Genomic DNA, 27,420 nt, shown 5'->3' on the forward strand with positions numbered 1-27,420 from the left:
AAGGCAGGGGTGGAGAGTATAGAAAAAAGAAACTTAACAGTTACTTATGTAACCCCATGCCAGGTGCCAAATAGATAACAGACAGGCCCCTCCCAGCCACTGTAGGAGGTCGATCCTAATATGCCTGTTTTGTAAGTAAGGGCATGGAAGATTGGAGGAGGGAGGCAGCTCCCCTAAATCTTATACCTTGTTAAGTGCAAGAGTCAGGACTTGAATCCAGGTCCAGCTGAATCCAGGCTATAGCCTTCTTCTGACCATTCCACAAACTCCAGAGAGTCCAGATGCCATCTCAGAGTAGGACGCACAGCAGGGTCTCAGTAAATATTTCCCAAATCATTGAAGGAAAGAATAGAAGAACGGCGAGTGAACTAGGTCGGTGCTTAAGCAACTGGGAGGCGATGCATCTTGAGTTATATTCAGATGCTGAACTGCAGAGGAAGATCAGGTCATCCCAACTCCTCTCTCCCCCAAGGGAGCTGACCACCTCACCAGGGTCATGGGGTGAGTTGGCTGAGGGGTTCGCGTTGCAGCAGGTGGGCTTAGGTGCTCCTCCCATCTTGCATGACTGGAGGGAATGGAGCGCCTCGAACTGGGATGAAGGAAAGAGCACACTCTCTCCCCTTCTGGCTCAATTTGCTCAGCAACAGCATAATGAAGCAATCAGTGGCATCTCTGACAGGCCTGGACACGCCCCAGCACACGATGGCAAATTCAGGCCTGTTCTGAGTTTTGTCTGACATGAAGAAAATGACAGAAAGCATCCTTGAAGAAGAAAGATAGAATGGGAGTGGGGGCTCTTACGTTAGACCTAAGGGGATCTTCCCTACAAAAGGAATTGTCCAGCCCCAGGACAGGTGGGAAAACCTCACTTGAGAGCAGATTCCTGTGAAAAGGGCAGGGAATTCTCAATGGGCCTTTCTCATGCAAACCCATTGTGCAATAGAGGAACTGTCCAAAGGAGCTCACCCCACCCTCCAACGTCAGAGCTGGAAGGGCCTTGAAACAGAAAATCTCTTAGATCAACACCCCCCTTTACAGATCCTGAGGTCCAGGGATGGGTGGGAAGACAGCAAGTTTACACATCGAGGAGGGACCAAGCAGTCACCGAAGATCCCTGTCTCGCCTTCTGTCCCAGGCCAGTCACCAGACAAAAGTTTTCTCTGTGGCTCTTTGCTCTGATCTTTTTCCCTTTAGCTGTAGGATTTTTCCCACAGATGAATATCATTTTCCTGTATTATATTTCATGAAACCACTTTGAATCTGTCTACTTTTTGGCCCTGGGACTCTCCAATTAAGACATAGTAAAGAAGACTTTTATAAAGGAATTCAGCAGCACGTAAAAGCAATTAGATTGTAAGTGGGTAACGACTTAAGGGCAATGGGCCTTGGCTCCTGGGAAGCTGTCTCTTCCTAAGCTGTCAGTCACTTTGAATCTGGAGCCCTATGGTCTGGGTTCAAATCCCGACTCTGCCATTTTCCAGTAGGATGACTTTGGGCAAGTTATTCTCTGTGACTCAGTTTCCCCATGTGTGAAATGGGGATAATACCACTACTTCCTAAGAAGTGAGATAAAGTAACTGAATACTTATAGAGCATTTGGAACAGAGACTGCCACATAGTAAGTGCTTAATACATATTAGCTACTGTTTTTGGCATGGTGGGGCAGGGGTATGGGAGGCTGGTTTGGCAGAGACCTGATGCTGGCTAGGACTGGAAAGCTCTTCGGAGACAGGCTGGTCTATGACTCTAGAAATGTGGGCTCTAAGTCCAGCTCAGTCATGTAGGTTTTGCTGTGTGGCCTTGAGTAAGTAACCCGTCTCCAATCTCTAAGCCTCAGTTTCCCCATCTGGAAAATGAAGTAATAGTACCAAGAAATCTCCACCTCGTACTCCCAACTCTAAGATTATAAGAGTCAGAAGGCCAGATGCAGTGGCTCACGCCTGTAATCCCAGCACTCTGGGAGGCCGAGGCAGGCGGATCACGAGGTCAGGAGATCAAGACCATCCTGGCTAACACAGTGAAACCCCGTCTGTACTAAAAATACAAAAAAAAAAAAAAAATTAGCCGGTGCTAATTTTTTAGTGCCTAATTATTTAGGTGGCGGGCGCCTGTGGTTCCAGCTACTCGGGAGGCTAAGGCAGGAGAATGGTGTGAACCCAGGAGGCGGAGCTTGCAGTGAGCTGAGATCATGCCACTGCACTCCAGCCTAGGCGACAGAGCGAGACTACGTCTCAAAAAAAAAAAAAAAAAAGATTATAAGAGTCAGAGGTTTTCACTCCTGGCACAGCAAGGGGAATCTGGCTCAACAGGCCTGCTTTACTATCCTCACCCTAATACAATAGCATCTGTAAATTCCATCCTTCCCATCTAGCCCGTTCTCATCTGACCCATTCTGGGAGATTTTCTCATGGATCTTGGAGTCAGGATAGCCAGGCTGGGCCATCAAAGTCAGCTGTCAGGGCGGAAAGCTTGTCTGTGGGCACTGGGGCTGGCCACTACCTGTCACCCTCCCCACAGGTTCCGTCAACCATCCTCGGGTACCAGTCTCCCTGGCTCCTGAGCCAAGAGACAGTGGGCAGCCTGTCAGAGAAGCTGGACAGATGCTCCTCTAGTGAGGGAATGGGAAGCCCCATGCTGGCTGCTTGCCTCCCTGAGCTGGAGTGCATCTGACAGTCTGAGAAGCAAGGAGAAGGGCTGCTCCCCTTCTCTGCTGGCCTGGCATGTGAACAAGGGACAGGCTGTCCGTGTGAGTCTGGGATGTGCCACAGCACTGCCTCAGTTAAGGGACTCGGGGGAGCAAGGAGGACCTCTTGGGAGCCTTCAGAACCCTCAATTCTTCCTTCCCTCTGTGCTTAGCCACACCCAGCTGCAGATGCAGGAAGCAGGAGAGGGACAGGTTGGGCACGGATCAGGCCTGGGTGTGGCCCCACTGTGCCCCTCCTCAGCTTCGTGGTTTTGAGTGAGTCATGTCCCTCCTGGGCCTCACTTTCCTCATCTATAAAATGAGGATCCTACTAGGACACACCTGTGGGGTTTGGGGAACGTCTAAAAGAAGAAACAGGAGAATAGCTAACATGGACCTAGCATCTCAGTTTAACAGGCTCTGATCCAAACGCTTTACTTGTGTGCTTTATTCACTGTTCATCACAATCCTTTAGAGCAGACACGGAGAGGCTAAGCAACTTGCCCAAGGAGAAGCACAGCTGGTCAGAGGCAGAGCCAGTTCAACCCTGAGCATCCGGCTTCAGACTCTACTCAACTCCTGCTAGTTGGAAAGTGTTTCCAGCACCAGCTAGAAAGCTTGATCAGTGTTAATTTCCCTGCTCTTCCCCTCACTGAGACTAAGTTTGGGCTACTTTGGGAGAGGCTGTGCTCTCCGCTGCTCCAGGAGAGAGAAGCAGAGATGCTTCTGGGCAGCTGCCTCGCACACTGGGCTTCAGTGGTACCAAAAAAAATGCCAGCAGTGGCCGGGCATGGTGGCTCACACCTGTAATCCCAGCACTTTGGGAGGCCGAAGTGGGTGGATCACGAGGTCAGGAGTTCGAGAACAGCATGGCCAATATGATGAATCCCCATCTCTACTAAAAATATAAAAATTGGCCGGGTGTGGTGGCGGGCACCTGCAGACCCAGCTACTCAGCAGGCTGAGGCAGAAGAATCGCTTGAACCCAGGAGGCAGAGGTTGCAGTGAGCCGAGATCGTGTCACTGCACTCCAGCCTGGGCGACAGGGCAAGACTCCATCTCAAAAAAAAAAAAAAGAAAGAAAGAAAGAAAAAGAAAAAAAAATGCTGGCAGCAACCTGAAGGTCCCCCGTGTTGCCCAGGTCTTTTCTGGACTTACCTGCACGGATTCCCACCACCTCTCTCTCTTCCCAAAAGTCCTTAAACAGAGTTTGAAGCCCCACAACCTGGGGGAAACATTTCTTCAAGCACATCAGAATGCAAAAACTTCATTCCCTGATCACCCCATATCACCTGGGGGCACAGGGGTCGGGGGGTATCTTCTAGACCTGGACCCTCCTAAGCCACATCACCAGCCAGGAGCTGGCTTAGGAAACCCAGGCCTGCACTCTGGACCCAGCATCCTGAAGGCTCACCTTTGAGGTCCTGGCCCACAGGTTTAATTCAGTCCAGGTAGAGTGGCAGGAGGTCCAGCCACCAGCTAGCATTAGGATGCTCAGAAGACAAAAGCCTTATCTTCAGGGCAACCCTGGCTCCCAGAGGGAATGGCAAGATGGGGCAGGAATGCCTGCAATTAATTAGATTAAAACCCAAAAGCAGGAATTTTATTTTAACTGTCTGGCATGTGTCACCATGAGGGAGGGGACAAACGCCTCTGTGGAGGGAAACAGGGTTTGCAGCCACCCAAGGCTCTGGCTTGGTGACTGGGCCCTGCCTGTAGGGACAAAAAGGCTTTGTGCAGGGCCCCAGTCCCATGGCTCTAACGAAACCCAAGGCCAATCAGCACAGGTGACATCCCCAGCTGATGGCCCTTTTCTTTCCTAAATGTCAATCTCCATTGCCCTGGGTCAGCTTTTCTTGTTCCTGTCTCTACCTTCTAACTTCCCCTCCTCCTCCAGCCCATCTTTATTTATTTATTTATTTATTTATTTATTTATTTATTTATTTATTTATTTTCTTTTATCTGGAGACAGTCTCACTCTGCTGCCCAGGCTGGAGTGAAGTGGCACAATCTCAGCTCACTGCAACCTCTGCCTCCCAGATTCAAGCAATCCTCCTACCTCAGCCCCACTAGTAGCTGGGATTGCAGGCACGCACTACCATGCCCAGCTAATTTTTGTATTTTTAGTAGAGACGGGGTTTCACCATGTTGGCCAGGCTGGTGTCGAACTCCTGACCTCGGTGATCCACCCACCTTGGCTTCCCAAAGTGCTGGGATTACAGGTGTGAGCCACCATGTCCGCCCCAACCCATCTTTCTATGAGTCTGCTGCTCTTCCTTTCTCCTCTTCTCTGTGCTGGGCTTTCTCTGTTTGCCCTTCCAGACCCCTGCCCTGTCCTTCTGTGCCTGGCTCTGTGCCCCAAGAGGCTGACCTCTCAGGTGCATCTCCAGGGCTCCCTGACCCTGGCTTCAGTTGACCAGGAAGTACTGGTGGGTTGGAGGCCAGAGGAGAAAGTAACCCCAGACCTGACTCCCCTGTACTTCCCCTGGGGCCCCTCAGGCACTGGCCAATCCTGCAGCTGCAGCTCCTATCCAGTGGCCCTGCCATCACCTGCTGGGTTCTAGAAGCAGCTCCCTCACCTTGGGCTTTGGGCTTGCTGGGGAAGGGGCCATGGCTCCTCACGGTCACGGCTCGCTGGGCACTTTCTCTCGCTGGCTTCCCCTCACCCTGCCCACATCTCTGTAAAAGACCCCTTCATTAAACTCTCTTCAGTTACACCTGACTGCGTGCCCAGTGTTTCCCCAGAGACCCTGACCAATGCCCCCCGCATCCCCGTCTCGGTCTCCCTGCCCCACCAGCACCTGCTTCTCGACCCCATCTCCACCCCCTCTGTCTTTCCATCTCATTCTTTCCAGCTCCATCTTCCTAATTCCATCCCCCTCCATTTCAGTCTCATTTGTTTGTCTCATTTTCTGGGTTCCCTCTTCTCTTTCTCTTCCCATCCCGACTACATAAAATCCTTCATTTCAGAGACAGAATCCACCATCCCACATGACAGCATAGAGGAACGCTCACTGAGAGGATCTGAGGGCCCCTGAAGAAAGTGCCCACCCGAACTAGTCCCTCAACCTCCCACGCCTGCTGCCTGAATTCCACCTTTAGGTCTCTCCATGACAGTCAAAGCATTGTCAGGGAGGAGAATAAACACCCGGGGTGAGAAAGTGAGTCTGCCCCACCCCTAAACCCCAAGCTTCCTCATCAGCAAACCCCATCCATGCCTCACGAACGTCTCAGGCTCCACAAGCCCCAAACAGGATCTTATCTTCCTCTCCCTCTCCTCCTCTCCCCCAGCCCCCATTCCTCCCTGGGAGCCACACCTGATCCTTCTTCCTGCAGCCCCCACCTCAAAACTGGCGGCGCGGCTTGGGAATTCAGTGTCTAAAGTAAATCTCCAATACGTATATTGGTCTCCAGCTCCCACGCCCGAATCCAAGCCCCTCTCCCCTCCTGCCTGGATAATGCGGCAAACCTTCTAACTGGCCTGTCAGCTGCACTCCTGGCTCCTTACCCCACATTCTCCAACCAATAACCAGAGTGATCTTTTTAAAGTGTAAATCAAATCAAGTCATGTTTCTGCCTAGAACTCCGCACAAACCTTCTACCACTTACACTAAAAGCCAAACTCGGGCCCCAGCCCACAGTCCCCAAGGAGCCATCCGCCAGCCTCTCCCTCTCTCAACCTGCTCCACACGGTGTCCCCACCCACAGGGTCAGATCTGCCCAGACCTGTGGGCTCCTAGGTGCAAAGAGTGGTGCTCTAGACCTTCTGGTGCCCCCACTTAGTGCCTGCTGCTGACGGGCAACATGCTGTCCCTGAGAAGGGGAAAGGCTGCACGGCAAGAACGGCTGCCAGCCCCACATTGCCTATGGAAGCGGCGGCTCCTCCAGGAAGTCCTCCCTGATCTGCCCAGTTCTCAGTGCTTCCTATCTAAGCTCCTACCCAAGGCTGGTCTATCCGCCATGTCAACATATGCAATACCTGCCCAAGTTTGTTCTTTGTTGTTTTTTAAAATCTAAATCTGTGCTCATCTATGAGCTAAGTATGTGTTTAAGTCTCATACATAAGGTTGGACCAAAGTCTTCTGAGCACAGAGGTAAGGTCTTGGATATAGGTGAGCCTCTGAGCATTGCAGACCTGCCCTGCTTCCCACTGTCCCTCCTCCACTTTCCCCTCCCACTGCGGGCACCCCTCATTAGCCTTCACCTGTCCCTGAGCCTCCCCTCTGCAGCCCCTACCTTCACATGCAGGTGAGATCAGGGAAAGTGAGCATCAGCGGCTCCTTGACAAGGAAAGAATAGAAAGGTACCAGGAACAGGCTCCCCATGATTCAAGGCTAGATGGGGGCTCATAACCAGTGTCAGTGGGCCACAGATTTTCTCTTAAAGGGATAGCCATGAGCTCCTCTAGGGAAAAAGCAAACTTCTGCCCATTTCTGAGCCCCAGAGCCTGGGAAAGGCTAACTTTGGAATCTGTCCTGGAGGGAGAGGTTTGGATTTGCACAGCTCTGGTTCCGTCTTCAGACCCTGTCACCTACTGCCTCTGTAACTTGGCCAGCAGGATGATGACAATCACTGATATTTATTGTATAACTGTGGTGGGCACAGTGGCCAGTGCTGAAGGTATTCACTCGTTTAATTGACACAAAAAGCATAGGAGGTAGGTACTATCATCTCCATTTTACAGATGAGGAAAGGGAGGCACAGAGATTAAGTGGCCTGTCCAATTTCACAGACCTAGTAAGTGGGAGAACCGAGGAGAGTACAGTTCATAGCCCCTGTTCTCACCCTGACCTCACTAGTCAAGGGACCGTGTGGCCCAAGGCAGGGTGGGCTTTGCGGAGTGCAGTCTGTGCAGGCACAAGGGACTTGGTTTACTCTTCTGCTGTTGCCATCCTGAAATTCTCAATAATTTTTTAACAAGAGACCCCACGTGTTTACTATGCCCAGGGTTCTGCAAATTACACAGCCAGTCCTGCCTCCAGATGTCAAGGTGACTTTGCAGGGTGATGGTGAGACCAGGGACCAGCAAAGCATGCCCTGCTTCCAGCGGTGTGCCTGGGCCCACAATAGCTATGACTCAAGGGAAGCGAGATCCCACACGCACAGCTCCCCCACGAGGCGGACAGTCTGCCTGACTGTGACGCTGATCACCCAGTGTCACAGTCAAGCTCCGACCCAGGAAGGCCGACAGACCCACACATGGGTGAGCACACACCCACAGCATTCACATCATCACTGAATGCTTTGCATTTTGTCCCTCAACTCCCCTAGCCCAATGTCAGATGGGTGTCCATAATCACCACCCCTGGCAGTGGCATGGCACCTCTCCTCATGACCTGCACAGCAGCTCAAAGGACAGGAGATGAAACTGAGGCCCAGAAAAGCATAAATTTGCTCAAGGTCACAGAATCAGAAAAAAAAAAAAAAAATGGATAGCTGGCCAGGCTCGGTGGTTCACGCCTGTAATCTTAACATTTTGAGAGGCTGAGGGGAGAGGATTGCTTGAGCCCAGGAGGTCAAGGCTGCAGTGAGGCCTGGGTGACAGAGCAAGACTCTGTCTCATAAAAAAAAAAAAAAAAAAGAGAGAGAGAGAGAGAGGAGAGGAGAGGAGAAGAGAGGAGGAAAAGTAGAGTAAAAAAGAAAAGAAAAAAAAAGAAAAGAGTGGATAAGCTGAGTCTCAGCCAGGCGCGGTGGCTCATGCCTGTAATCCCAGCACTTTGGGAGGCTGAGGCAGGGGATCACGAAGTCAGGAGATCAAGACAATCCTGGCCAAAATGGTGAAACCCTGTCTCTACTAAAAATACAAAAAAATTAGCTGGGCGTGGTGGCGGCCGCCTGTAGTCCTAGCTACTCGGGAGGCTGAGGCAGGAGAATGGCATGAACCGGGAGGTGGAGCTTGCAGTGAGCCTAGATCGCACCACTGCACTCCAGCCTGGGCGACAGAGTGAGACTCCATCTCAAAAAAAAAAAAAAAATACACAAATTAGCTGATCATGGTGGCATACGCTTGTAGTCCCAGCTACTCAGGAGGCTGAGGCAGGAGAATCATTTGAACCCAGGAGGCGGAGGTTGCAGTGAGCCGAGATTACACCACTGCACTCCAGCCCAGTGACAGAGCGGGATTCTGTCTCAAAAAAAAAACAGTGGATAAGCTGAGTCTCAAATCCACAGCTCCTGCCTCCAGTCGCACCTCTTTCCAGCCCACACCCCTACCAGTCTGCCTCTTTTGGTCCAAACTCACCCTTTGATCTGCATCTTTAGTTCCTTCTCATAAAGGCAGACAGAGGCGATGTGGCCCAGCTGCCCTCAGAATTTCCCCTAAGTCTTCAGCCCTCTAAGGTGCTGAGTCAACGTCAGGCTCTTTTTCTGTCTTATTATGAGTGTGCGACAGTGGAGGGGCGCGTGAGAGAGGAGGAGGGGCTGAGCAGAGGACACCAGCCATCACTTACCTATCTATTTATCTGCCTGTCTGGCAACCTGCCCGTCTACCTTTGCTTCCGTCTTCTATTTATTTATCTGTCAATCTTTTTTTCTTTCTTTTCATCCATCACTTGTCTCTATGTGTCAGAGCTACCCATGCCTTTGCTCTCTCGCCCACCTTCCAGTGGGAATCCAAAGGCATTCACCCTCCACAGCCTCATCCTCCAAACCGCAGCTCTTTTCTTCCTGCTCCCGGCTGGAAAAACCCCACCAGTGTCTGGAAACTCATGCCTGTTCCTGCAGGCTGGCCAAAGGAAGGCTTCCAAGAATCGACCTTGGAGTAAAATTGTTATTATCATCAATAGCAACTAAATAAAACAGCTAATAATAAAATTAATATCATCAACAGCAATGATAATTGGGCACCACACCCATGCAGGCTCTGCGCTCCTGCCTTTTACTCACTCGGCACTTATTTTCTGAGCTCCTGTCACATGCTAAGCTCTGTGTTGGGCCCTTAATGTCAGGAAGTCAAAAGGCCACCACGCTCCCTGAGGAGATGTTTCCACCCTGGGCCACACATACAAATGGGATCATCTCCCATCCTCGAAACAATCACTCCAAGAAGCCAGGTGACTCCCTCGGGGTCACACAGCCAGTGAGGGGGCACAGCTGCGTCAGATGCCAGCCAGGTGCTTCCCAAGCTGGTCTGTCTCCTTCCTGCATCACTGATGAACGCCTTGGCCTGGAGAGGCCCCTGCAGCGCCTGGGAGCATGACAGGGAGGGAGGGACGGGGGTGGGGTGCATGCCCGAGCTACCGGCGGATCAGCATCCGACTCTCCAGGGCCACCCACCCCACCAGCTATTAATCCCTCCACTCAGCCGTGTAATTCTATAGTGTCATGTCGCCCAAGCGCTGTGATGGGCATGCGATTACCACAAACAACATGCTCGGGAGAGGGTTGGGGGGAGGGGACAGGGGGACGCGCACCTCCAGGCATCTCTCCTAGAGCCACCATCACACTGAGCTCTGGGCCTGGGTGGGACAGTTTCAGGGTGAGGGCAGGGGGACAGGAACATCATCCACTGAAACCTCACCCCATCCTGGTGCAGGATTGGGCCAACCCCCACCTCTGAAAAAGCATGAGAAATCTGTGCTGAAACATGCTCTGAAAGGGAGCCAATTTGGTGTAGAGCATGGATGGGCAAACTTTCGGTAAAGAGCTGGGCAGGACATACTTTTGGCTTTGCAGCTCTCCTACTCGTCCACTGTAGCCACAGACAATATGTAAACAAATGAGCATAGCCCTGGCCCAATGATTCTTTTTTTTTTTTTTTTTTTGAGACGGTGTCTCGCTCTGTCATCCATACTGGAGTGCAGTGGCGCGACCTTGGCTCACTGCAAGCTCCACCTCCCGGGTTCACGCCATTCTCCTGCCTCAGCCTCCCGAATAGCTGGGACCACAGGCGCCCGCCACCACGCCCGGCTAATTTTTTGTATTTTTAATAGAGACGGGGTTTCACCGTGTCAGTCAGGATGGTCTCGATCTCCTGACCTCATGATCCACCCACTTCGGCCTCCAAAAGTGCTGGGATTACAGGTGTGAGCCACCACGCCTGGCCCCAATGATTCTTTACAAAAACATGTCCTACAGGTTGGAGTCCGCTGACTCCAGGGCTAGATTCTACACCACCACCACCACCAAGAATAATAATAATAATTAATAATAATAATGAGAGTTAATGTTTACTGAGTACTTACTATGTAGCAGGTCAGTCTTCATAATAACCTCATGAAGCTCGGACCGCTATTCTCCCAAATTTACATTTGGGGAAACTGAGGCACAGAGCTGTTAAGTAACTAACTGGTCCAAGGTATCTTAGTCAGTAAGTGGCAGAGCTAGTCAGGAAGTTCCACTTGGTATCCATCCATTCCGTTGTTCAGACTGAAAACCTCGGCATCATCTTTGATCCTCTTCCTCTCACCCCCCTACTTCTAACCCATCAGCAAATTCTATTGGATCCACCTTCAAAATACATCCACAAATCTGATGGCTACTCACCTGCTCCCCCACAGTCATCTTGGTCTATGTCCTCATCATCTCTCACCCGGTTACTGCAACACCCTCCTCCCTTGACTCCCCGAAGTGGGTTCTCCACACAGTAGCCTGAGGCACCTTTTACAAAGGTGGGTCGGATCCTGTCGCTCCTTGGCTCAACACTCTGCAACGCTTCCCCATCTCACTGAGAGCAAAAGCTGAGTCCAGCCTGGGTCACATGGCGAAACCCCATCTCTACAGAAAAATACAAAAATTGGCCTGGCGCTGTGGTGCATGCCTGTAGTCCCAGCTACTCAGAAGGTCCAGACAGGAGGATCCATTGAGCCTAGGAGGTCCAGGCTGCAGTGAACTGTGATCACGCCACTGCACTCCAGCCTGGGTGACAGAGCAAGACCCTGCCTCAAAAAAAAAAAAAAACAAAGGCCAGGCACAGCGACTCATGCCTGTAACCCTAGCACTTTAGGAGGCCGAGGTAGGAAGACGGCTTGAGGTCAGACATTCGAGACTAGCCTGGGCAACATGGCAAAATCCCGTCTCTACTAAAAATACAAACATTAGCCTGGTGCAGTGGTGCATGCCTGTAGTCCCAGCTACTCAGAAGGCTGAGATGGGAGGATTGATTGAGCCTAGGAGGTTCAGGCTTCATTGAGCCATGATCTCTAGCCTGGGTAACACAGCAAGACCCTGTCTCAAAAAAAAAAAAAAAGAAAAGAAAAGAAAAGAAAAGAAAAAAGAAAAAAAATACAAAGAAAGAAAAGAAAAAGCTGAGTCCTTCCCATGGTTGAATTAGAAGTAGCATCTGCCCCCATCCCTCCCATCTCTCTGACCTCCTTTCCTGTGTCTCCCCCTCCTTCCCTCTGCTCCAACCACAATGGCCTCCTTGCTGTTCCTGGAACACACCAGCACTTCCCTGCCCCAGGGCCTTTGCACTTGCTATATCCTCTCCTTGACATGCTCCTCCACAGACACCCACACGGCCACCTCCCTCACCACCTTCTTAATTCTGCAACTTGTCCCCCTGCCCTCATCCCTGCTCCCCCTTACCATGTTGTATTTGTTTCTTTTATATCGCATGTTACCTCTACCACAGCATATAATATAGCTATTTATTTTGCTTTTGCTTAGTTGCCCGTCTTTCCCCACTAGAATGTATTCCTGCAAGGGCAAGGCATCTCCTGCTCTATCATTGATACCTCTCTGCCAGCAGTACTGGTCCACGCACTAAAGGAGCTCAAGGGTGTTTACTGAATGAATGCATGAATCCCACCTAAGCCTTATTCAGCCAGTGCCTGCTGTTTCCTAGAGCACTAAGTAGAGATAGAGACCTGAAAGGCCCACATGTCCAGGCCATGATGCATTTGCTGGATACCCCAGAGAACGTCCCCCACTAAACTGTAGATGCCAGCACTGGAATAGGAGTGTCCACATCAGCTGGATCTAGATGAGCCTGAAAGAAGACCAAGTTGCTTGTGTCTTTTTATTTGAGCACACAGTCAGGCCAGTCCTCAAGAAATAGGTCATCTGCCTCCGTGGGACCCCTCACTCTTCTAGAACAAACAAATCAAGAAGAGACTTCCAGCTCCCTTGGAACCAAATGAGGCCAAGGAAATCCAAGTGACCTCTGGGGACTGGCCCAAAGGGACTCTCTCTAAAGCTGTCTGGCCAATGAGGTGGGCAGGTGGTGAAGCTTGGTTACAGCCAAGCTGGCCAGCTGTACCTGCCTGCTGGGACCAGAGGGTAAGTCAGGAAAAAGAATGTGATTCCCTGAGCAGGCACAATGTTGGTCTAAGGATGATGTGAATCCCAGCATCAGGCACGTTTGGAACTGCAAGCTCTTTCCCCCACTTCACTCTCATCCCCTAAACACAGCTGTGGCCATCACCCCCTGACCCAGGTCCTGTTAATGTCCCATTGGCTTGCCTTGGACAAACTGCCTCAATTTCAACTTCTTTAATTTTCCCAACTCTAAATTGTTATTGAGGGCCCCATCCAGCAAGGACAATCTATGGTTCTGGGATTCCATATCTAACCCCTCTCCAATGACCTGGAATGGATTTTAACTCAAGCTGGAAAAAGAAGGGGGAGGGGGCAGAAAGTTCCCTACAACCTGCCCTGGCAATAGAGGCAGGGAACTGATTTTGAATTGCAGTTCTATCCCTTGTCAATTGCACAAGTTGGCTCTCTTGGCTTCAGTTTCCACATCTACAAAATGGGGATAATAATTACTTCATCATAAAGTTGTCAGAATTAAGTGGCAGGGTGTGTGTCAATTGCTGAGAGCAACTTGTAGGTGGGGAGCTATTATCAATACAGAGATAGCGGGACTCTCTTATTTTATTATTATTATTATTATTTTACCAGGCTGGTCTCAAACTCCTGGCCTCAAGCAATCCTCCCATCTTGGCCTCCCAAAGCACTGGGATTACAGGTGTGAGCCACCATGCCACACCACAGAGGGACTCCCAATACAAGACGGCAGTGACTCTGAGGCCTCAAAGGAAGTGGCAGTGACCTTTGGTTTTAATCTGGGGAAAGCATGTCATTGCACTTAGCTTCGTAGCTCTAGAAAGAGACCCATTCCACTGAAAGGGAAAACAAGATGTAATTTCATCTGGAAGCTGAAAAAGACAGCCAGGTAGAGGAAGGCAGTGTGTCGGCAATGCTTTGGACGGTGGCATGATAGTCAGCTGGAACTACATTTCCCAGAATTCCCTTCTCTTTGTAGTTCTAGGAATGGCCCCTGAGGGTGTCCAGTCAGGCCAAATTCATTGCCATGAATGCATTACGCAGAGATTCTGGATCCAGTGTGTTGGCTCAAGCAGCTCAGACTGTCCCTAACTATTTGCTTGGTTGATTGACTAAAACCTGGATGCAGAGGTGGCTTACACTAAGTAAAGTTCTAATGCCAGCATCTCCTTGATAGATTGTAAAGAAAGGTAACCAAAGGCTTGGGGGTGTTGGAATGCTGAAGTGGATTTATCATGCAAGACCTGTGCATCCATCCCCCAACAGGTGCAGGCTGCCATGCAAGCTGCTCTGCCACATGGGCTGTGTGACCAGCAGACAAATTCTGTGGCTGAGAGGGATGCTGTACGGAGACTTTGGCAGACCCCTATGGGTGACTCACAGCACAGGCCCTTATGATTTGGGGGGAAAGTATGACACTCTCTGAAAATAATTATTCTCCTTCTGAGAAACAACGTCTGGAAGGCTACTGGGCATTAATAGAGATTGAAAGCTTGACTATGAGCCACAAGTTATGGTGTCTTCTGAGCTGCCTGTCATGCACTGGATTTTGCCTAACCAACCAAACCATAAAATCAGGCATGCACAACAGCAATTTTATCATAAAATGGAAGTGGTATATACAATATCAGTTCGAACAGGCCATGAAGACACAAGTCAGTTGTATGAGCGACACTCCCCATGCCCCGTCTACTCTTGAGACTGCATCCTTCCTCTCCCTCAACCCACACCGATAACCCATGTGGCATGCCCTGAGATAAGTGGACTGTGAAAGGTCACAACTGATTCTGGCTGACACATAGTTCTGCACAACATACTGGTGCTACCCAGAAGGGCAACTGCAACAGCACAGCCTGCACTTTGGGACAATGGTGACGGACAATCCTCCAGGGGCATAACTGAACAGTGAACCTGATTGCTTATTTAGCCTGTGGGGAGAAACGGCCACAGCCTGTGGCTTCATAGGCTGTGGCTCATGGTCTGGCTGAATAGTCAGGCCCTTGGGCCATAATTGGAAATAATAATAATTATTACATAATTATTCTTTTGTAGAAATAATTATTATGCTATATATAATATAATAATAATTATAAAAATAATTATTATTATTATTACTACAAAATAATTATTACAAAATAATTTTCTACAATTGGAAAATTGGTGAAGGAGGTCTTGAGAAGAACTATACAGCTAGAACTTTCTGAATTGGTAGACAAGGTGATAGTATGTGTGTCCCATGTAAATATTCACAGAAGAGTGACCTCAGTTTAGGAGGATCTTACTAATTGGGTGGACAAGATGATCCATTTAGTTCCCAAGACCCAGCCCCCATCATTATCCAATGGGCTCATGATCAAAATGGCCACAGGGAAGGGGATGGAAACTATGTAAGGACTCAGCAACCAGGACTTTCACTCTTCTAGGCTGACTAGGCTACAGTCACTGCCAATGCCCAAGTACCAACAGCAGAGCCCAACACTGAACTCCCAATGTGGCCCTACTGAACTCCCAATGAAGCCCCGTGCTTCATTCTCATTCACTTACCTAGATCCTTGCCCAGACATGGATCTGCCTTCCCTGACCACAGGGCCTCTGCCAAAACCACCATCTGTGGCCTTGCAGAATGCCTCATTCACCATCAGCATGCCACACAGCTTTGCTTCTGACTCAGGAAATCTTCAGAGCAAAGGATGGGCACCAGGGGGCCCACGTTCAGGTCGTCCACTAGTCTTACCATGTTCCTCATCATTCTGAAGCAGCTGGCCTGGTGGAACGATGGAATGGCCCTTTGAAGACTCAGTTAAGGCACCAGCCTTGCGGCAACACCTTGCAGTGCTGGGGCAATACCCTCCAAGATGCAGTCTATTCTCTTAAACCAGCAAACAAGATATGGTGCTGTTCATCCCACGACCAAAATTGCCGGGTCTGGGACTTGAGGGGTGGAAATGGGAGTGTCTCTTCTCACCATTATCCTATGTAATCCACTAGCTAAATGTTTGCTTTCTGTCCCCATGTTGGTCCAGAGGTCTCAGTTCCCAAAGGAGGAATGCCTTCACCAGGGGACATAACACTGCTCCCATTAAACTGGAGTTGGGAGTGCTGTCTGAAAACTTTGGGATCCCCATGCCAGTGAATCAATGGTTATAGAAAGGGGTCTCTATACCAGCTGGAGTGATTAATCCTGAATATCAAGGAGAAATGTAGGTTATTACTATAAAATGGAAATAAGTAAGAAGATGCCTTGAATGGAAGATATCCCAACAGGCACCTGTTAGTATATGCATGCCCTGTGATAACATCAATGAAAACTACAACCACCCATAAGACTCAGGACAGCTAACAGCCTAGATCCTTAAATAGGGAAGGTTTGAGTCACTCAATCATGCAAGGAACCATAATAGGCCAAGGTTCTTGCTGAGAGCAAATGGGATAAGAAATGGGCAGCAGAAGAAGGAGATTATAAATACCAACTACAACCACATGACCAGTTGAAGAAAAGAGGACAGTAATAGACAGTGAGTATTTCTTCCTTATTTTGATATGAAAATTTTTGTGCATATGTTAATTACTTCTTCTCCTCCTCTCTCATTCCCCTACCATCTAACATAGGATTTGTTAACAGTAGCTAACCTTGTCATTCAGAATTTAAATAAGAGGTCTAAGAAGGAATTTGACTCAGCCAGGAAAGGAATGAACCTCACCCAAAGAGGAGGTACAAAAGAGACTTTGTGTCATCTTTTGAAAAGATTAGTGTAGCATGTTTTCAGTTTTACAAGGGACAGTTGCATTATGTTAGGAGCTTTTGCATGCTTAATTTGGAAGTTAAATATGGTTAAAAGAAGCGTGTGGGTGTGCCATGTTGACAGGGGGTAGCCTATGGTGGTTTTGTGCAGGGTCAATTTAACTAAGCTGGAAATAACATTTCTTAGAATACCTTTAACTTTCTCCTTCTGAGTTAGGTTGGCAGCAGATAAATTTGCTTGAAATTTGGAAGGCAAAGTGAAGTGAAGCAGCAGCCATGTTGCATTTAGAAGTCAGGGGAGGATCAGGCATGGTTCTCGCACATGGTTGCTGATCTCCTGGCTCACCTTGTTGGCGTGGGGCAGCAACTGGGCCCACAGCAACCCCAGTTCCTGCCACATCTCAGCCAGCATCTCTGGGTCCTGGGCTGGGTGCCGTGCATCTCCATGATGAAGCATGCTGGCTTCTTCTGCAGGTCACCTGCATCATGGGAGTTGCAAGCTGGCGGGTGGTGAGAGACACACACAAGTTCTAGCTCATCACTGTGAGTTCTAGCTTGTTCTTTGCAGGAGTCATTGTTTTCCCCACTTCACAAGCATCTTTTTTTTTTCCCAGTCGCCTGCTGGCTGACTTCAGGATCAACACCAGATGCAGAAGCAACAACCTTACATAGACTGTTTCACTCGTTCCCGTGGTTGCAGGAGGCCAAATCCCTAAAACAAATTCTTTATTCTTTATCATTCCTATTAGTTCTGCTTTCAGGATCAAACCTACTTGATATGGTGTCTTAGGTCAGGTTTTCTACAAGAAGAGCCTGAGAGGGAAATTCCCATGTAAGCGATTGATTGAAGGAGCACTCTCAGGAAAGTTAGGAGTGAGTAAAGTACGACGGGGGCAGGGGAAGAAGCAAAATAAAGAGGTGGGGTCAGCTGAAATCTAGCCTCATCCTAATCCCACAGGAGCTCTGCAGTGTGACGTCAAAGACTTGTCCCACCTTGAGTGAAGGGCATCAGCAGTATACGCCCTGGATCAATCAGCTACTACTTCCTGGGGCTACCCTGCAGGGAGGTTGTAATCCTCCAGGCATTTCCTGATGCAATGACTTCTGGGGGCTGAGGGAAATTCTCAGGAGAAGAGGACACCTGTGAGCTGTTAGCAGCCAGCACTCCCAGCAGCTGGGGATGGGTGCATTGGCCTGGTAAAGGGGACCTGGAAGCATCATCAACAGCATCTACTACACAGTCATATTAGAAGATCTGGATTCTAATCTTAGCTCTACCACGTAATGGCTCAAGCAAGTTTCCCGAATTCCCTAAACCTCAGTTATCTCATCTGTAACATCAAAGCTACAACAGTGCATAACATATGTAAATGGTCTTGGAACAGGGCTGAGGACATTGCAAACATTTGATGAATTAAAAGTATTCTAATTCATCTAATTCATTACTATTAATTAAATTATTAAGAGTAAATATTAATAATAACTCTAGTTTAAAAAGTACGAGTCAGAGATCTGGGTTCTGGTCCTGGATTTACAACTTACTGGCTGCAGTTTCCTCAACTATAAAATGGAAATAACTGGGTGATAATGCCTGTGTTCTCTACCCTGGAAGGAATGTCAGGGTCTTTGACTGGCAGAACAATGGCCTCCCAAAGACATCCACATTCTAATTCCTGGAGCCTGTAACTATGTTACCTAGCATGGTAAAAGGGACTTTGCAGATCTTGAAACAAGGAGTGCCCTGGATTCTCTGGTCGGGCCCAGTGTAATCACGAGAGGCCTTATAAGAAGGAGGCAGGAGGCTCCGAGTCAGTAGTAGATGATGTGATGATGAAAGTGGTAGGCTGGACTGATGAGAGGAAGGGGTTAAAAGCTAAGGACTGCAGATGCTTCTGGAAGCTGGAAATGGCAAGGAAACAAATTCTCCCTCAGAGCCTTCAGAAGGAACCAGCCCTGTCAACACCTTGACTTTAGTTCAGTGAAACTGCTCTCAGACCTCTGAACTCCAGATCGTAGGAGAGTGAACGTGTGTTGTTTTAAGCAGCAGTAGGAACCGAATACAAGGTTTGGTGAGATGGTATCTGTGAGTGGTGAACACTGGGACCGATTCACCATGGTAGCGACGGCCCCAGGGCCCCAGGGCCCCAGGGTCAGGTCCTGAGAGCAAAGACAACAGGCTGGCAAGATCTTAGAAGATTTTATTGGCATGTGCTATATCAAGGGAGTTGGGTAATACCCAAACCAAGCCTGAATCAGAAAGAGAGATTTTCATAAAGATTGTCTGAGCTCCAAAATTATAGAAGTTTTCCAAGTTCCTTCCCCACCATTTCCATCTCCCTCTCAGCATACTACTGAAACCACTCACACCCATGTAACAGATTCAAGGGGCAGAAAGAGGGGACACATCAACCTTTTTCCTGAGATATCTCCTTTCATTGCTTAATATTTCAAATCATCCAAAAGACTCTTCCATGCCCTGGATCAAACCATGGAGGTCCTGGTTCTGTATTAAGTATTTCCAAGTGATGGAGAGGACAGGACAAATGGCAAGGAAATGGGCTTTGCCCACTCAAGCCTTTTATTCTTCAAGGCTGTGCCTGAGTACTTCCTTTGGAGGCATGCTTGATTATCAGAGGAAATGTAGCTTCATTGGCTGTAATAGAACCAAGAAGAGTCATTCTAGGCCAGGTGTGGTGGCTCACATCTGTAATCCCAGCACTTTGGAAGGCCAAGGCAGGTGGATCACTTAAGGTCAGGAGTTCAAGACCAGCCTAGCCAACATGGTGAGACCCTGTCTCTACTAAAAATACAAAAATTAGGCAGGTGTGGCACACACCTGTAATCCCAACTACTCGGGAGGCTGAGGCATGAGAATCGCTTGAACCCAGGATGCGGAGTTTGCAGCAAGCCAAGATGGCACCACTGCACTCCAGCCTAGGCAACAGAGTAAGACTCCATCTCAAAAAAAAAAAAGTCATTCTATTGTCTGGTCAGGTCATACCTAAGATGTTGCCTAGCAAGGACTGAGAGAGGAAGAAAAGTCTGAATGTTTTCTGTTTGCTTAAGGGTTACTGCTAATGTTAGATCTCATTCTGACTATGAACAATATAATTCAACAAGGATGCTACACTCACACTGGTCTGGTGCTTAGTCTACATATTGGTCAGGTTTCCTCTATACTAACGATACATAACAAACAGTCCCAAAGTCTCAGTGGCTCATACCACAAAATATGTATTTCATATTCACAGGTTTCTAGGTCAAATACAGTTCAGCTGATTTTGGCTGGATTAAGTTGGGCCAGGCTGAACTCTAAGCCTTCAAAGGGACCAGGTCTGCTCCACGTGTCTTGATTCTAGGAAGCCCCAAGGCTCAGGCTCTCCTGTGGGGAATGGAGCATCAAGAATGCTTTTGGGAATTTGCCGTGGCTCTGAAGAGCTTGTCTTGGAACTAGCACACAATTACTTCCACCCACATTCCATTGGCCTAAGCAAGTCCCATGGCCAAGTCCAAAGTCAGCGGGAAAGTATATTCTATGCATGGCAAGAAGCCATGGCAAGGGAGAGATGGAAAGAATTGAGGGAAAACAATATAATCTAACACAGTCCAGGGTCTCTGACGTATTCAAGCTATCACCCATTCCCCTGTTCATCCTTCTAGACCAAAACTGTCCTAGAAATAAGAACTTGTTGGTACTCTCCTCCTCAGCCCTGTAGGGTCCCAACCACATTGCTACAAGCAGGATGCTGCTAACTATGGAGACATCATAGTCTCCATAGAAGAGAATGGATAGAAGAGAATCCAAAGAGAGTTCTCACTGAAAGAATTCTTAAACATTACCTCACCCTAACAACTCATTGTATGGATGGGAAAACTGAGACCCAGACATGTGGAAAGAGTGGTCCAATACCACAAAGACATTCAGCTTAAAGGCTGTAAAGCCAGCTTGCCAAGGTTCTGTTTCTGGCTCCATCATTTATTAACTGTATAACCTTGGATAAATGACCACAATCTCTCTGTGTCTGTTTTCTCATCTATAAAAATGAGATAATCACAGTTCCTATATTACAGAGTTACTATGAGTATTGATGTCAAAGTGCTTAGAATGGTCACTGACACATAGTAGGTAACCACCAACGTTATAATAATTCCACAAATAGTTATTATTGAAATGATTCTGGCTGGGGATGGTGGCTCAAGCCTGTAATCCCAGCACTTTGGGAGGCCAAGGTGGGCAGATCACAAGGTAAGGAGATCGAGACCATCCGGGCTAACATGGTGAAACCCCATCTCTACTAAAACTATAAAATATTAGCCAGGCATAGTGGTGGGCGCCTGTACTCCCAGCTACTCAGGAGGCTGAGGCAGAAGAAAGGCGTGAACCCGGGAGGCGGAGCTTGCAGTGAGCGGAGATCGTGCCACTGCACTCCAGCCTGGGCAACACAGCAAGACTTCATCCCAAAAAAAAAAAGAAAGAAAGAAAAAAAAGAAAGAAATGATTCCACAAATACCACTCTGTCCTAGGTGCAGAGGAAAGAGTTCCTGGTCCAAAGAGCTCTCATTTCGTGGGCAAGACAGACAGAAATAAGCAAATTCACCACCTGTCATGCTCTTCAGTAGAGGAGGGGGAAAGTGTGAGTCTAATTTTGCCCTAACTGGGGAGAACAAAGACTGGGAAGACTTCCCAAAGAAGGTATAATCTGAAGTCAGTTTCAAATAGTGGGCAGAAGGTTTTCCAGATGGACAAGGGATTGGAGGAGTTCCTGAAGGAGAAAGAACATGCAAAGCGCCTGATGTATGGAAAGATGCCTGAGAGTGTGTTTGGAACATGCAGCCAACTCCAGCTGTGAGGTGGGGTGGGGGACCTTTTACAGAATTACAGGAGAGGATGGCAGGGGTTGGACTGGAGAACTCTGGATGACAGGTAAAACACTTGAATTCTTCCTACTGGCTGGTGATCTCAAACTTTCCCTCATAAGAAGAATTAAAGGCAGATAGAAGGAAATATTATCTATAGGGGCATAGACAATGGCATTTCTTTATATACTATGAAGACTCCAGTTTATCTTAATTCCTATAAATTTGTGTCTTCTTCAATATTATAGTAGTGTTCATTTATTCGTTCAACAAATATTTATTAAGTACCTCCTGGATGGCACTTAGAACACAAGTAAATAACACCAAGATTCTTGCCCTTGTGGCTCTTTTATTTTAGTGTGATAGGGAAAATGGTGGTGAGGAGAGAATGACAATAAGTAATGATGATAGGTAGATAGATAGATAGATAGATAGATAGATAATTAGTTCATTTTCACACTGCTATGAAGAAATACCCAAGACTGGATAATTTATAAAGAGAAAGAGGTTTAATGGAGTCTCAATTCCACATGGCATGGGAAACGGAAGGCAAAAGAAGAGCAAAGGCACATCTTACATGGCAGGAGGCAAGAAAGCATGTGCACAGGAACTGCCCTTTATTTTATTTTATTTCATTCATTTATTTATTTTTGAGACAGAATTCCACTCTTGTTTGCCCAGGCCGGAGTGCAATGGTGCAATCTTGGCTCACCACAACCTCTACCTCCCAGGTTCAAGCGATTCTCCTGCCTCAGCCTCCTGAGTAGCTGGGATTACAGGCATGCACCACCACGCCAAGCTAATTTTGTATTTTTAGTAGAGACAGGGTTTCTCTGTGTTGGTCAGGTTGGTCTCAAACTCCCAACCTCAGGTGATCCGCCAGCCTTAGCCTCCCTAAGTGCTGGGATTACAGGCATGAGCCACCGTGCCCGGCCCAAAACTGCCCTTTATAAAACCATCAGATCTCATGTGACTTATTCACTGTCACAAGAAGAGCATGGGAAAGACCCTCCCCCATGATGCAACTGCCTCCCACAGGGTCCCTCCTATGACACATGGGGATTATGGGAGCTACAATTCAAGATAAGATTTGGGTGGGGACACAGCCAAATCATATCAGATAGATAACTGTTTGGGTGTGTTAAAAAGGTGATAAGTGCTTTGGCAAACAGGAAAATTAGAGCAGTATAAGGTAGGCCGTCATTAAATGAATTAAATAATGAATGAATGAAGATGGATGGATGGATGGATGGATGGATGGATGGATGGATGGATGGAAGAATAAATGGCTGGATGGGTGGAAGAAAAAAGAAGGGAGGGACAGAAGAAGAAAGGAAAGAAGGGAGGGAGGGAAGAAGGCGGGAGGGAGGGAAGAAGGCAAGAAGGTGGGCAGGAAGGCAGGAAGGCAGGCAGGAAGGAAGGCAGAAAGGCAGGCAGGCAGCTGGTTAGAAGATGGGGAACCACTGAAAGGTTAAAGTGAGGGAATGACAATAGTCCTATCTGACAATCCCCTGCCTGATACGAGGCTTCCATTATCAAGGCTTCCATTATCTTCGGCACACTCAGGATCACGGAAAGGTGAGGCTGGCAAAGCAGGATTCCTAGATCCTACCTGGTCCCCAAGCAGGTCATCAGCTTGTTACCCACACTTCAAAGGCTGCTACACTTCCAAATGCACAGTTGATATAAATACCTTCTGGGTGCATAGCAGTTAATGGATAACTTGGTTAAATTGCTGCAGAGGGAGGAAGCTCAGAAACTGGAGGTGGGGACGGAAGGCTGGGGAATGCTGCCCTTATTAACGACCGAAATCCAGTCTCTGAAAGGAAGGGAATGATACTTTGGGAAATGAGTTTATGATAATCATTCCTTCTGCTGGCAGAGCACCTTGATGGCTCCTCCCAGAGACACAGCCGCCTTGAAGCCAGTGGCAGGGGCTCAGGTGGCCACTTCACCTCTCTGGGCCTCACCTTTCTCATCACTAAAGTGGGAAAGCAATTTCCCAGCCCTTCTCATAGGATCAAATAAATTAACGAGTGGGGAAAGTTTGAAATCTGTTTTAAAAAGGGAAGTGGGAGGGATTTTCTTTTTAATTAAAAATAAAACTAAATTTGTTCAATATTCCCCATCTTATTTTATTTTAACTAATTTATTTATTTAGAGACAAGATCTCCCTCTGTTGCCCAGGCTGAAGTACAGTGGTGCATTTATAGCCCACTGCAGCCTTGGCCTCCTAAGCTCAAGTGATTGTCCCACCTCAGCCTCCCAGGTAGCTGGGACTACAGGCGCGCACCACCATGCCACCACGCCTTCCATTTTATAAAGCACTTGGCAGTGCCATGGTTAAGAATGGAATCACACATAGCTGGGTTCAAATCCTGACTCTGTTTCTTTCAAACTATGATTTGGGACAATTTGTTTTATCTCTCTGAGCCTCAGTTTTCTCATCTCTACAGTGGGGTCATCACACCTTCCTCAGCAGGCTACTGGGAGAATTGAAAGAGACACTGCAGGTAGGTGCCTGGCACATAATAGGCACTTTCTGAAAGTCATTCTAATGACACGTTGTCATGGCCCTGTGCCCTCCGGCTGAGAGCCCTTGGATCCGGAAGGAGGTTGTCCCAGCCTGGCAGCAGGTGGGGGTGTGCAGGAAGGGGTCTGGATAGCACAAAAGCTTGGAGTAGACACCTCAGCCCCACTCCCTGACACAGCCCTGCTCTCCCACAGATCATTTCTGGGCAAGACAGAAGAGCAGACAAAAGGCAGGAATAGGAAAGAAAGAGAGCGGTGGCTTTGATCCTGGAGGGGAGATGCAGCCGCTCCCTCTCAAAGCCAGAGGAGCCGGTAATGGAGCTAATGGGGAAGGCTCATCAGCTCAGGTCTCTCCTGACCAGATAGAGTGCCCCAGGCTCAGAGATGACACTTCCTGAGTGCATCCAGACCCTCCGCTCCCTGCGCACAAGCCCGTCACAGCCCATGATGTTTAAACACAGCACTGCAGGCCCTAGCTACGGGCTCCCAGCCCGGAGTCCAGAGACCCATGACATTCCACGGCCGGTGAAACAGCTGGTTTGTGAAATTGGTGTTGGCACTGCTGCTTCACCTCTGGGCTGTTTTCTCCCTGGCTTCTGTCTGAGAACCTGCCCAGACATGGAGGCCCCTCCCTGAGCTGAGCTTTGCTTTTGTTGTTGTTGTTGTTGTTCCTATTCTCACTGTTTTGCTTTTTGTTGTTGTTGTTCTTTTTTTTTTGTTTTTTTTTTAATGCAATTGGGGTGCAAGGGTCAGGACACTGAGAGACAGAAACAGAGACAAGAGAGATTTGTTCTCCTTTTATTCCCTCCACCAAACTCAAATATAACTATATTATCTGCACGGCTCCTCCCCTCCACCTGGTGTCCTAGGAATACTCTAAATAGTAATAATAAATGGTTTACATTGACCTTGAGCCTGCTATGTGCTGGGCAGGGTTTCAAGCGCTTTGCCTACATCAACTCGTTTAATCCTCAGAAAAGCCTGGTGGGTTCCAGGGCTCAGAGCTGGTCGGGGACTTGATCAAGTGCATGTTCCCAGTGTAGGGAGCTGGTCTGACCTCGTATATTGCCCTCCTTGGGGAAGAAATGATGCGGCCAGAATGACATTAAATTCCAGCTCCTTTAACTCACTGAAAACTCGCCATGACAAGCTTCACCACGTTCTCCAATGAATCCATATTTTTCGAACCCCAAAGTGATTTCTAAACAAGAAAAAACTTTTACCAGGGAAGTTGCAAACCTCTGGGCTCTCATCCCCTGCTGCAGAGACATCATCCATCTTCCTAGAAGTGACACTCGTTGCTTCTACGCAACTTGGTTAAAAGCAGAGTCAATAGTCACAAGCTATGAATCTTTTCTGCTCCTCTAGAGAAGGAAAAATCATTGCATGTTAGTGTTTAGGGGTCTCAGGCCCATAATGCAGTTTCTGAGGTCTCATAAAAGGGGCCCAGCCCTTCAATGCTCCCAGCTGAGGCCTCTCAGAGTGGAGTTTGGGAGTGGGTGGATGGGCGGGAAAGAAGCTGAAGAGTGGGAGGTGGGGGACACACGGAAGCCAGACCGACACCAGCGTGGGAGGCCACAGCACAAGCCTGGGTGTCATGAGGTCACTGGCTCTTTGTGACCTTAGGCCCGTCGGAGCCTCCTCTGAGTCTCAGGTTTTCCCCTTTGAAAAACAGCAGTAACATGTGATTGGTCCTGTCCTGCACAGCTCACAGGGCTGTTGAAAGGATCATGTGAGATGGAGTTATGGAAATAGCTGAAAGACCTTAACATCCCATTCACATACAGGGGATGGTAATGGTGATAACAGTGATGCTGGTGGCCTGGCACTCTGATCGCTTAACAAGAGCCTAGAAGTGTTGGTTGTATCCATGTGCTGTGTGACCCCAGACAACTTGCCAAACCTCTCTGGGTTTTGATGTTCTCTCCTGTCAAATAGGGATAGTGAAGGACACAGTGAGATAAGAGGTGTGGAAGGACTCTAAACACTGTTTGACAGGATTCTGCTCTTGTCGATATTCATTTGACGAGAAGAGCTCTTTTGACTATTACAGAAGGAATAGTCAATTACAGAAGGAGAGCCACACCCAAGACAGTAAACCTCCAGCAGAAATTGGCAAATTCAAATCTTCCCAATATTCATCTTCATAACAACAACAACAACAACAACAAAGGCCTTGACTTCTAAAGAGAGCAACTTGAAGTATTTATTGTTATTTTTGCACCTACTAAATGCCCAGCCGAAGAGACAAAGAAGAACCAACAGGCGTAAACTGTTTATGTGCCAAGCACAGTACCAAATGCTTTCTGATACAGTTTGGTTGTGTCCCTGCCCAAATCTCATCTTGAACTGTAGCTCCCATAATCCCCATGTGTCGTGGGAGGGACCTGGTGGGAGGTAATTAAATCATGGGGGCAGGTTTTTCTTGTGCTGTTCTCATGATAGTGAATAAGTCTCTGAGATCTGATGGTTTTATTAACAGCAGTTCCCCTGCAAAAGCTCTCTTGCCTGCTGCCATGTGAGATGTGCCTTTGCTCCTCCTTCACCTTCCGCCATGATTGTGAGGCCTCCCCAGCCATGTGGAACTGTGAGTCCATTAAATCTCTTTTCCTTTATAAGTTATCCAGTCTCAGGTATGTCCTTATAGCAGCGTGAGAATGGACTAATAAACTTTCCATGCCTTATCTCTTTTAATCATCACAGAAAAATAATGGATTCAATATTATTTTTACTATTATCCCATTCTATAGAAATAACTTGATGTTTAGTAGAATACTGTCACTTGCCCAAAGTCACACAGCTAAGAATTGTCCACACCTGTTTTTGAACCCCTCTAACATACTCAGAGGTGAGGTTTTCAACCACCATGGGACACTGTCTCCAGACTTAACCCTCACACCAATCCTTTGGGATTGGAATTGCTACTATTCATTATCTAGATGAGAAAACCGAGGCTCAGAGTGATGAAGGGGCTCGGCCAAGGTCACATGTGGGTAAATGGTGGGTTGAAACCAGGTCTGTTTTTGGGAATTCACCTTTGGGTACCAAGACTCCACATAGAATGGCAGGCACAGGATTCACCAATGCTATGAGGTGCATGCAGGGAGGAGGAGGTAGAGTCTACCACTCAGAGTTCTGGAGGGAAGGCAGAGGCAGAGGGAAGCCACTGGCTCTCCTCTGTCACCCTGGGCAGGCTGGGTGGCAGGGAGAGGAATTACAGCCATGGAGGGGGATCTGGCCAAGCACTTCAGCCCCAGCTGAAAGTCAGACCAGGAGCAACGAGAACAGATCAGCCTTGCCACTTTACAGCAAGGAAGAGCCTCCCAGAGTCAGGAGACTGAAAGCCACAGAGTGTGGCCATCCCATGCCCCAGGAAGGA

Source organism: Gorilla gorilla, chromosome 1 (genome assembly GCF_029281585.2).
Source record: "Gorilla gorilla gorilla isolate KB3781 chromosome 1, NHGRI_mGorGor1-v2.1_pri, whole genome shotgun sequence".
In the NCBI taxonomy this organism is placed as follows: domain Eukaryota; kingdom Metazoa; phylum Chordata; class Mammalia; order Primates; family Hominidae; genus Gorilla; species Gorilla gorilla.